Source organism: Macaca thibetana, chromosome 3 (genome assembly GCF_024542745.1).
Source record: "Macaca thibetana thibetana isolate TM-01 chromosome 3, ASM2454274v1, whole genome shotgun sequence".
Taxonomy (NCBI): Eukaryota; Metazoa; Chordata; class Mammalia; order Primates; family Cercopithecidae; genus Macaca; species Macaca thibetana.
In genome coordinates this window covers 150,056,847-150,066,270 of record NC_065580.1, presented here as the reverse complement: position 1 = coordinate 150,066,270, position 9,424 = coordinate 150,056,847, and positions in this window count along the sequence as shown.

Below are 9,424 nucleotides of genomic sequence, written 5' to 3'. Positions count from 1 at the left end.
CTCGGGGTGTCTTATGTGTGTGTGATCAGTTTGGGACCAGAATGTGTAAGATGTCTGGTACTGAATAGTTAAAACGTTGAACTCAGCTGTTTTTTTTTTTTTTTTTTTTTTTTTTTTTTTTTTTTTTTTTTGGTGGTGATTGGGCGCCTGCAGGGACAGCTAAGCCTTTCTCTTTTTTCATTTGAGATGGAGTCTCACTGTGTCACCCAGGCTGGAGTGCAGTGGCATGATCTTGGCTCACTGCAACCTCCTGGGTTCAAACAATCCTCTGCCTCAGCCTACCGAGTAGGTGGGATTACAGGTGCCCACCACCATGTCTGGCTAATTTTTTTGTATTTTTAGTAGAGACGGGGTTTCACCATGTTGGCCAGGCTACACTCGAACTCCTGGCCTCATGATCTACTAACCTCAGCCTCCCAAAAGTGCTGGGATTACAGACATGAGCCTCTGTGCCCAGCTGAGCCTTTCTCTTTAGCCTCAGGGATTTGTTCTCTGCATGTGAATTTTCTTTGAGGTCTCTCCTGGAAAAGTGGCTGGACTTCTTGTATGGCAGCTGCCTCCTCTGAGTGCAAGGGCAGACTCTTCTAGGTCTTCTTAATGCTGCAGCTTATGGCTGGCACAACATCACTTTGGCTGCATCCTACTGGTTAAAGTTAGTCACAGAGAAGCCGGGCACAGTGGCTCACGCTTGTAATCCCAGCACTTTGGGAGGCCGAGGTGGGCAGATCATCTGAGGTCAGGAGTTCGAGACCAGCCTGGCCAACATGGTGAAACCCCATCTCTACTAAAAATACAAAAAAAATTAGCCAGGCGTGGTGGTGTATGCCTGTAGTCCCATCTACTCGGGAGGCTGAGGCACGAGAATCGCTTGAACCCGAGTGGCAGAGGTTGCAGTGAACCGACACCACGCCACTGCACTCCAGCCTGGGTGACAGATCGAGACGCCATCTCAATTAAAAAAAAAAAAAAAAAAAGGCTAGCCACAGAGCCATCCTAGATTAGTGTGGGAGAACAAAACACTGAGTGAATACCAGGACATGTGATTCTTCGGGTGCTATCTTTGCAGACGAGCTACCACATTAACAGTTTCTTTCCAAGATCGCGCCATTGCACTCCAGCCTGGACAACAAGAGCAAAACTCCGTCAAACAAACAAACAAACAAACAAAAAAACCAACAACAAAAAAACACCACCAACAACAACAAAAAACATGCTCTTTCTTGTCTTGCCTTTCTTGTCCCTGTCTCACCCCTCCTCTCTCCTACTCGTTCCTGGGATTACCTCCCAGATAAACTGCTTGCACACCAATCTGCCTTTCAGTGCTGCCACTGGGATAATTTAATAGACGGCCCGCTACAATTGCCAACTTAATAGACAGTGGTGATGACAAGAAAACATGCAACATCTGGGCTTCAGTTATAATCATGCCTCCAGGCTGCCTTCAGGTCTGGGGTTGTATGTCAAGCATAAGTTTTTAAAGTGCAGTGGATGCTGGCTGGGCACCATGGCTCACGCCTGTAATCCCAGCACTTTGAGAGCCTGAGGCGGGTAGATCACTTGAAGCCAGGAGTTCCAGACCAGCCTGGCCAACATGGTGAAACCCCATCTCTACTAAAAATACAAAAATTAGCTGGGCGTGGTGGTGCACGCCTGTAATCCCAGCTACTTGGGAGGTTGAGGCTGAGATGGGAGCTTGAACCTGGGAGGCGGAGGTTGCAGTGAGCTGTGATAGCATCATTGCACTCCAACCTACGTGGCTGAGTGAGACTCCATCTCAAAAAATAAAATAAGATAAAATAAAATAAAATGCAGTGGATGTCTATAATTTTATCTATTCAGCCTTCCATTTTCAGAAATTTTCCCTTTTCTCGACACTGTACCCCAAATTCTTTTTTTTGGAGACAGGGTCTTGCTCCCTTTGCCCAGGCTGGAGTGCAGTGGCATAATCACGGCTCATTGCAGCCTCGACCTCCTGGGCTCAGGTGATTCTCCCACCTCAGCCTCCCAAATAGCTGGAACTACAGGTACACACCAGCACGCCCAGCTAATGTTTTCATATTTTTAAAGTAGAGACAGAGTTTCGCCATGTTGCCCAGGCTGGTATTGAACTCCTGGATTCAAGTGATCCTCCCACCTTGGCTTCCCAAGGTGCTGGGATTACAGGTGTGAACCACCAGGCCTGGCCCTGTGCCCCAAATTTTATTTCTGGTCTCGTTGGGAGCTGCCGTTTGTTCAGCCCATACCACTGGTATGGCCCTTTGCTCTGGAGGTGGCTTCTGACCACAGCTGGTCCAACCAGAGACCTTTTCTGAAGGAATGTAATGTTGGCACTAAGAGACTCCAGGTTGGTAGCAGTTGAGGCCTTCCAGGCCTCAGTAAAGAGAAACCCTGTGTCCTGCTGGGAGAGGTCATCTTCTCTCACATGGCTGGGCAGCAGTGGTGGCAGAATGCCTGGATCCCCTGCTCTAGCTCCTGGTTTCAGTCCATTCTTGAACCTACACTCATCACTCTTGTACTCATATTATAAAAATCCTCTCTCACCTGTAATCCCAGCACTTTGGGAGGCCGAGGAGGGCAGATCACGAGGTCAGGAGATCAAGACCATCCTGGCTAACACAGTGAAACCCCGTCTCTACTTAAAAAGACAAAAAAATTAGCTGGGCGAGGTGGCGGGTGCCTGTAGTCCCAGCTACTCGGGAGGCTGAGGCAGGAGAATGGCGTGAACCCAGGAGGTGGAGCTTGCAGTGAACCAAGATCGCACCACTGCACTCCAGCCTGGGCAACAGAGCGAGATTCCGTCTTTAAAAAAAAAAAAAAAATCCTCTCTGGTTTGGTTGTAACTTAAAACCAAAGAAGCCCTTTTTAATACAGAAACGGTGGCCTCCAGGTGCTCAAAGTGTCTTGTCATCAAAGTGGGATTCGGCTATGTTTATTAGCTGACACTCACTAACTCTGGCGAGTAGAAAGCTTTACAACACCAAGGGTCAGAACAGAATGGCTTCAGTTCAACTTCCTGTCAACTAGAAACACAATGAATCAAAATGGTCCATTTTCCAAGCTCCCTGTCAGCTTGAAGCTTTACTGTGTTCGGATGTGATTTAATAGATGATTTTTTTTTTGAAGGAAAGGGACTGGCATGCATCAAACAAACAAACAAACAAATGAGGGAGTGGAAATGGCTTGGTCACTCTGACTGTCCCAGGCTCTGTGTAAGGCTTGGAGAGAAACACTAGATTTTTATTTTATTTTATTTCTTTTGAGATGGAGTCTCGCTCTGTTGCCCAGGCTGGAGTGCAATGGCACAGTCTCGGCTCACTGCAACCTCTGCCTCCCCAGTTCAAGTGATTCTTCTGCCTCAGCCTCCCAACTAACTGGGATTACAGGAGCGTGCTACCATGCCTGGCTAGTTTTTTATTTTTAGTAGAGACAGCGTTTTGCCATGTTGGTCAATCTTGTCTCGAACTCCTGACTTCAGATGATCCGCCTAATATCTAAAATCCCCAACTCACAATCCCAAAAGCTTAAAATTTCCAATGTTGAAGTCCCGAAAGCCTAATTCTGGGGAAGGACTTTGTGCATTTTTGATTGTAGCATGATAGTTGCATCACGTTAGATGGACCTATTATCCTGTTATTGCCTTTGTTCGAAAATTAAGTATGACGTAAGCAGATCCCCAGAGTGCCAAGTTGAACAGGAGTAGATTTATGGACTTAATTTTGCGGGCCAACTTGACTGGATTAAGGAACACCTAGAAATTTTACCAGGTTTATTATTATTATTATTATTATTATTATTATTATTATAAAAAGCATTATTTTGTCTTTGAGGTGTGTCCGCAAAGGTGTTTCCAGAGGAGATAGTGTGTGGGCCTAAGTGGACTGGGTGGGGAAGATGTGCCCTCAATGTTGGTGGGCACCATCCAATCAGCTGCGAGCCCAGAGAGAACAAATACAGAAGTCAAATTGGTCTCTCTCAGAGCTGGGACAGACTTTTCTGCTGCTGCCTTGGACATCAGATCTGCTCCAGCCTCACTGGTCTTTGGGCTCCAGGACTTACTGAGTGGCCCCCTGGGTCCTGAGGCTTTTAGCTTTGGACTGAGAGTTATACCATCAACTCCCCTGGTTCTGAGGCCTTCAGACTTGAACTGAACCACGAAGCTATCATCACCCCAGGGTCTCCAGCTTGCAGATGGTCTGTCATAAGACTGCTCAGCCCCTATAACCATGTAAGTTGACCCCTCTAATAAATTCCCTCTCATCTATCCATATCCATATTCTCTTGGTTCTGTCTTCCTGGAGAACCCTGATTAATACAGATTTGGTACTGGGAAAAGCCATGTATCATTCCTTCTTCCTGTATTCCTTATGACACAATGGAAGATACCTGTGAAATTGTCCCCTTGAAAAAAGGCCGTATTTTATGTATGAGGCTACTTAATGGTGAAAGATAAAAGTTTAAAGGCTAATTATTATTGGTGCTTCAAAAGCAGAAAACCGCTTAATTGCAATGGCCAGGCAATAACCAGACTTTCAAATGGCCAGCACACACTTACAAAATTAGTAGACCACAACCACTCTCCAAACACAAGCGTAACAAGTGTTTTGAAGATTACAGAAGAAACGAAAACGCAGGTGAAAAATGAAATACAAGAAATCTCCCCTGCCAAATTATTCAATCATGTACGACCTCTGCCCCTTCACACAGGGTCACCAATTCACTATGCTATGTATTTAGCCTTTGCATCATTTCCAATACTGGAGGTATAAATCGTGTAAAGACTTTTAGAGAGCTCTAATTCATTTTATGCAGTTTCTGGGGGGGAGGGGAAATGTTAACTCCAGGAAAGTGCATGATCAGAGTGACTTCATGGGTAAGTGCGGTGTGTGCACGTAAAAATGTTGGACCTTCCTCAGTAAATGAAGAGATGTTCTTTTAGTACACCTGCATTTGTGAAAGAAATCTCAAGGTCGTGACTCTTTGGGTCACTGTATATGCAGTGCCGACCCATTGTGGTTTTGTTTGTTTGTTTGTTTTTGTTTTTGCTTTTTGAGATGAGGTCTTGCTCTGTCGCCCAGGTTGGAGTGTGGTGGCGCGATCTTGGCTCACTGCAACCACCGCCTCCTGGGTTCAAGCAATTCTCTGCCTCAGCCTCCCGAGTAGCTGGGATTACAGGCATGCACCACCATGCCTGGATAATTTTTTTGTATTTTTAGTAGAGACGAGGTTTCACCATGTTGGCCAGGCTGATCTTGAACTCCTGGCCTCATGATCTACTAGCCTTGGCCTCCCAAAGTGCTGGGATTATAGGTGTGAGCCACTGCGCTCAGTCCGTTGTGGTTTTTAATGGATCTCATCAAAAGACTTAGGTTGTCTGTCGCAGTGTTTCAGATGACCACAGTTATCCAGCTGGGTGCACAAAATTACAAACCAGAGTGATATGCATTCATATATTTTGTTTTTTGACCTATTTCTTTACGAGTACAGTTCATCTGTTCATAACTGTTGACCTGTGTGACTGTCATTACTATACCTGAGTGTTTATGCTTGCAAAAATATGCATGTTATTATTGTCTTTTTTGTTGTGGAGAGTGGCTGATGAATGTCTGTGGTGTTTTTATATGTTTCTCAGATCATCTTTAAAAATGTAAACAAGTTTCTTTTTTTCTTTTCAATACAGGGTCTTGTTTTGTCACCCAGGCTGGAGAGCAGTGGCGCACTCATAGCTCACTGCAGCCTTGACCTTCTGTCAGGGACTACAAGTGGGCACCACCATGCCTGGCTAATTTTTATATTTTTTATAGAGACAGGGTCTCACTACGTTGTCCAAGGTGGTCTCAAGCTTCTGGCCCCAACCAATGCTCCCACCTTGGCGCTTCCCAAAGAACTGGGTTTACAGCCTCTGCACTTGGCCAAACAAATGCCTTTTAAGACTTTTTTTTTTTTTTTTTGAGATGGAGTTTCGCTCTTTTTGCCCAGGCTGGAGTGCAATGGAGTGATCTTGGGTCACTGCAACCTCCGCCTCCCGGGTTCAAGCGATTTTCCCGCCTCAGTCTCCTGAGTAGCTGGGATTACAGGCATGCACCACCACGCCCGGCTAATTTTGTATTTTTAGTAGAGACAGGGCTTCTCCGTGTTGGTCAGGCTGGTCTCGAACTCCCGACCTCAGGTGATCTGCCTGCCTTGGCCTCCCAGAGTGCTGGGATTACAGGCGTGAGCCACCGTGCCTGACCAAGACTTTTTAAAGGATTGTCTTTTCCAGAATTATATTTTTGAGGTTTTGGTCTTTGGGTATTTTGATTTTTGGGATTTTAGACTGTAGGGATTTTGATCTTTTTTGATGTCAACATTGGGAATTACAGCATTTGGGATTGTGTCTTTTCGGGTTATGACCCAAACCCTCTCATCCTCCTGATTCTTTTACTCATTCATCATTGACTCATGACTCATTCATCTATTCACTGAACACATATTTTTTGAGCACCTGCCTTATGACAGGTGTGGTGCTATTGTGGGCTGAGCAACCAAGGCGCTCCTGGCAAGAGGTGCTGTTGAAAATCAGGAAGGGCTTGGGTCAGGATCTGGAAGTACTGGCCTCAGGGCTGGACATCCTCCTAAAAGCAGGCAGATCCACCAAACAGCCACCCAAATTTCCCCCTAAAGTTTTTTGGGAACAATTGATTCTCTGCAGAAGAGTTATAAGAATAGCACAATGATCAACCATATTAACCCCTATATTTTTGATAGGGTCCTGCTCTGTTGCCCAGGCTGGAGTATAGCGGCACTATCATGGCTCACTGCAATCTCTACCTCCCAGACTCAAGCAATCCTCCTACCTTAGCCTCCTGAGTAGTTGGGACTACAGGTGCACACCACAACACCTGGCTAATTTTTTTTTCTTTTTTCTTTTTTTTTGTAGAGACAGGGTCTTGCTATGTTGCCCAGGCTGATCTTGAACTCCTGGATTCAAGTGATCCGCCCACCTCGGCCTCCCAAAGCACTGGGATTACAGGCGTGAACCACTGCATCTGGCCCATATTACCCTCTATCAGTGGTTTTTCTGTTGCAATGTGGCAGAGGGCTAAGCTATCAGCCCCTAGACACTGCCTTGACGTGCAGCTCAAGGATTTGACACACTAGAGCAAATGAATTTCAGCAGCTCAACCTGTACGTGTAACTCACACACAAGCCCCTGAAGCCGCCCACCATTCATTCCTTTCTCCCTCAATTAATTTACTCATTCAATAGACATTTAACTGCATGCGTACTCTGCAGCAGGCACTGTGCTGGGCATTGGATGTCACAGTGACAATAAGAGTATCATATGGGTGTTTACATTTTCCAAAACTCATTGAACTGTTCACTCACATTTATTTTATGGAATTACGCTTTGATGAAGTTGCTTGAAAAAGTTCTTAGGGATTCACATAAAGCCAAAGCTGGACCTTGGGAGAAAAAGTAAAAAACAAAAAAGTAAAAAGAAAGTGATTTGCATTCACATAGTGGAGTATTATATCTCCATCAAAAAGAATCTGGTAGGATATATGTACTAATTTGGAAAAATCTTCAAGACGGAGCAAGTGGAAAATATAAAGTGCTCAGCAATGGGCACTATCCATCTGTTGAATGTCGACAGAATCTATTTCTGTCCATGAAATCGTGGCTGTCCTCACTGTGTGTTTAGTCCAGCCTCTGCCAAGCCACCACAACTCTGAAGGGAGTTTTCAGCAAAGGAGTGATGTGGTCAGACCATACTCTACTGCACTGTTTTTTTTCTTTTTGAGATAGAGTCTTGCTCTGTCACCCAGGCTGGAGTGTAGTGGTGAAATCTCAGTTCACTGCAATCTCTGTATCCCAGGTTCAAGCGATTCTCATGCCTCAGCCTCCCGCATAGCTGCGATTACAGGCGCCTGCCACCAGGGCTGGCTAATTTTTTGTATTTTTAGTAGAGACGGGGTTTCACCATGTTAGTCAGGCTGGTCTCGAACTCCTGACCTCAAGTGATGCACCCACCTTGGCCTCCAAAGTGCTGGGATTACGGGCGTGAGCCACTGTGTCCGACCATGCCTTATTTTGAGGAGAGTTGTTCCGGTTGCTCTGGGGAGGTTGGACTGGAGGCAGGGAGACCAGGGAAGAGGCTGCTGTGAGCAACCAGGCAAGACACAGTGGACCACAGTGATGGTGATGGAGTGGACCAGTGTAGTCAGACCACAGAGCTAGTGTGAAAGTGATCATCTGCTGGACATGTGTGCGTGTGCATGAGGGTGTGTGTATTAGCCCATTCTCACACTGCTGTAAATAAATACCCGAAACTGGGTAATTTATAAGAGGGTATTTATTTATTTATTTATTTTTGAGACAGAGTCTCACTGTCTCCCAGGCTCCCAGCGCGATCTCGGCTCACTGCAACCTCTGCCTCCCAGGTTCAAGCGATTATCCTGCCTCAGCCTCCCGTGTAGCTGGGATTACAGGCGCCTGCCAGGATGCCCAGCTAATTTTTTGTATTTTTAGTAGAGACGGGGTTTCACAATATGGGCCAGGCTCGTCTTGAACTCCTGACCTCAAGTGATTCGCCTGCCTTGGCCTCCCAAAGTGCTGGGATTACAGGTGTGAGCCACTGCAGCCGGTTAGAAAAGAGGTTTTAATTGGCTCACAGTTCTGTGGGGTGCACCGGCTTCTGCTTTTGGGGAGTCCTCAGAAAACTTACAATCATGGCGGAAGGGCGAAGGGGAAACAGGCACGTCTTGCGTGGGGGAGCAAGTGGAAGAGAGAATGAAGGGGGACGCGCCACCCACTTTTAAACAACCAGATCTCGTGACAAGCCTATCACAGGACAGCACTACGGGGATAGTGCTAAACCATTAGAAACTGCCCTTGTGATCCAGTCGCCTCCCACCAGGCTCCACCTCCAACATGGACGATTACAATTCGACATCAGATTTGGGTGGGGACACAGAGCCCAGCCCTATCACACATAATGTCCATGGCATTTGTGGGTTTTGACCTAGCCTTGGAAGTCACACAATGTCACTTCTGCCTTGCTCTACTGGTCAAGGCGGTCCCAGAGGCCGGCCCAGGTTCAAGGGGAGAAGATGCAGCCCCCTTTGCTTTACTTTAAGAAGAGCAGGTGGGATGGGAGATACTGCTGTGGCTGCTTTTGGGAAACATGATCTGCCATGAGACAGGAGAGGGGTAGGGCTAGTGAGACAAGGGATTTGGGAGAATCCTCTGCCAATTTCACCGAGAGCCCGTGTGATCGATTTATAGAAAGGAAAGCCCATAGAAGGGGCATGGCTCCTGGTTCAAATCCCAGCTTATTCAGGAACTCCCAAAGTGAGCTTTTCCCTTTCATAACAAGCTGGCAAGTGTGATGCATGCTCGTGGCGCGGTGGTCCGCATGCCAGTTACTCAACACTGCTAGTTGCAT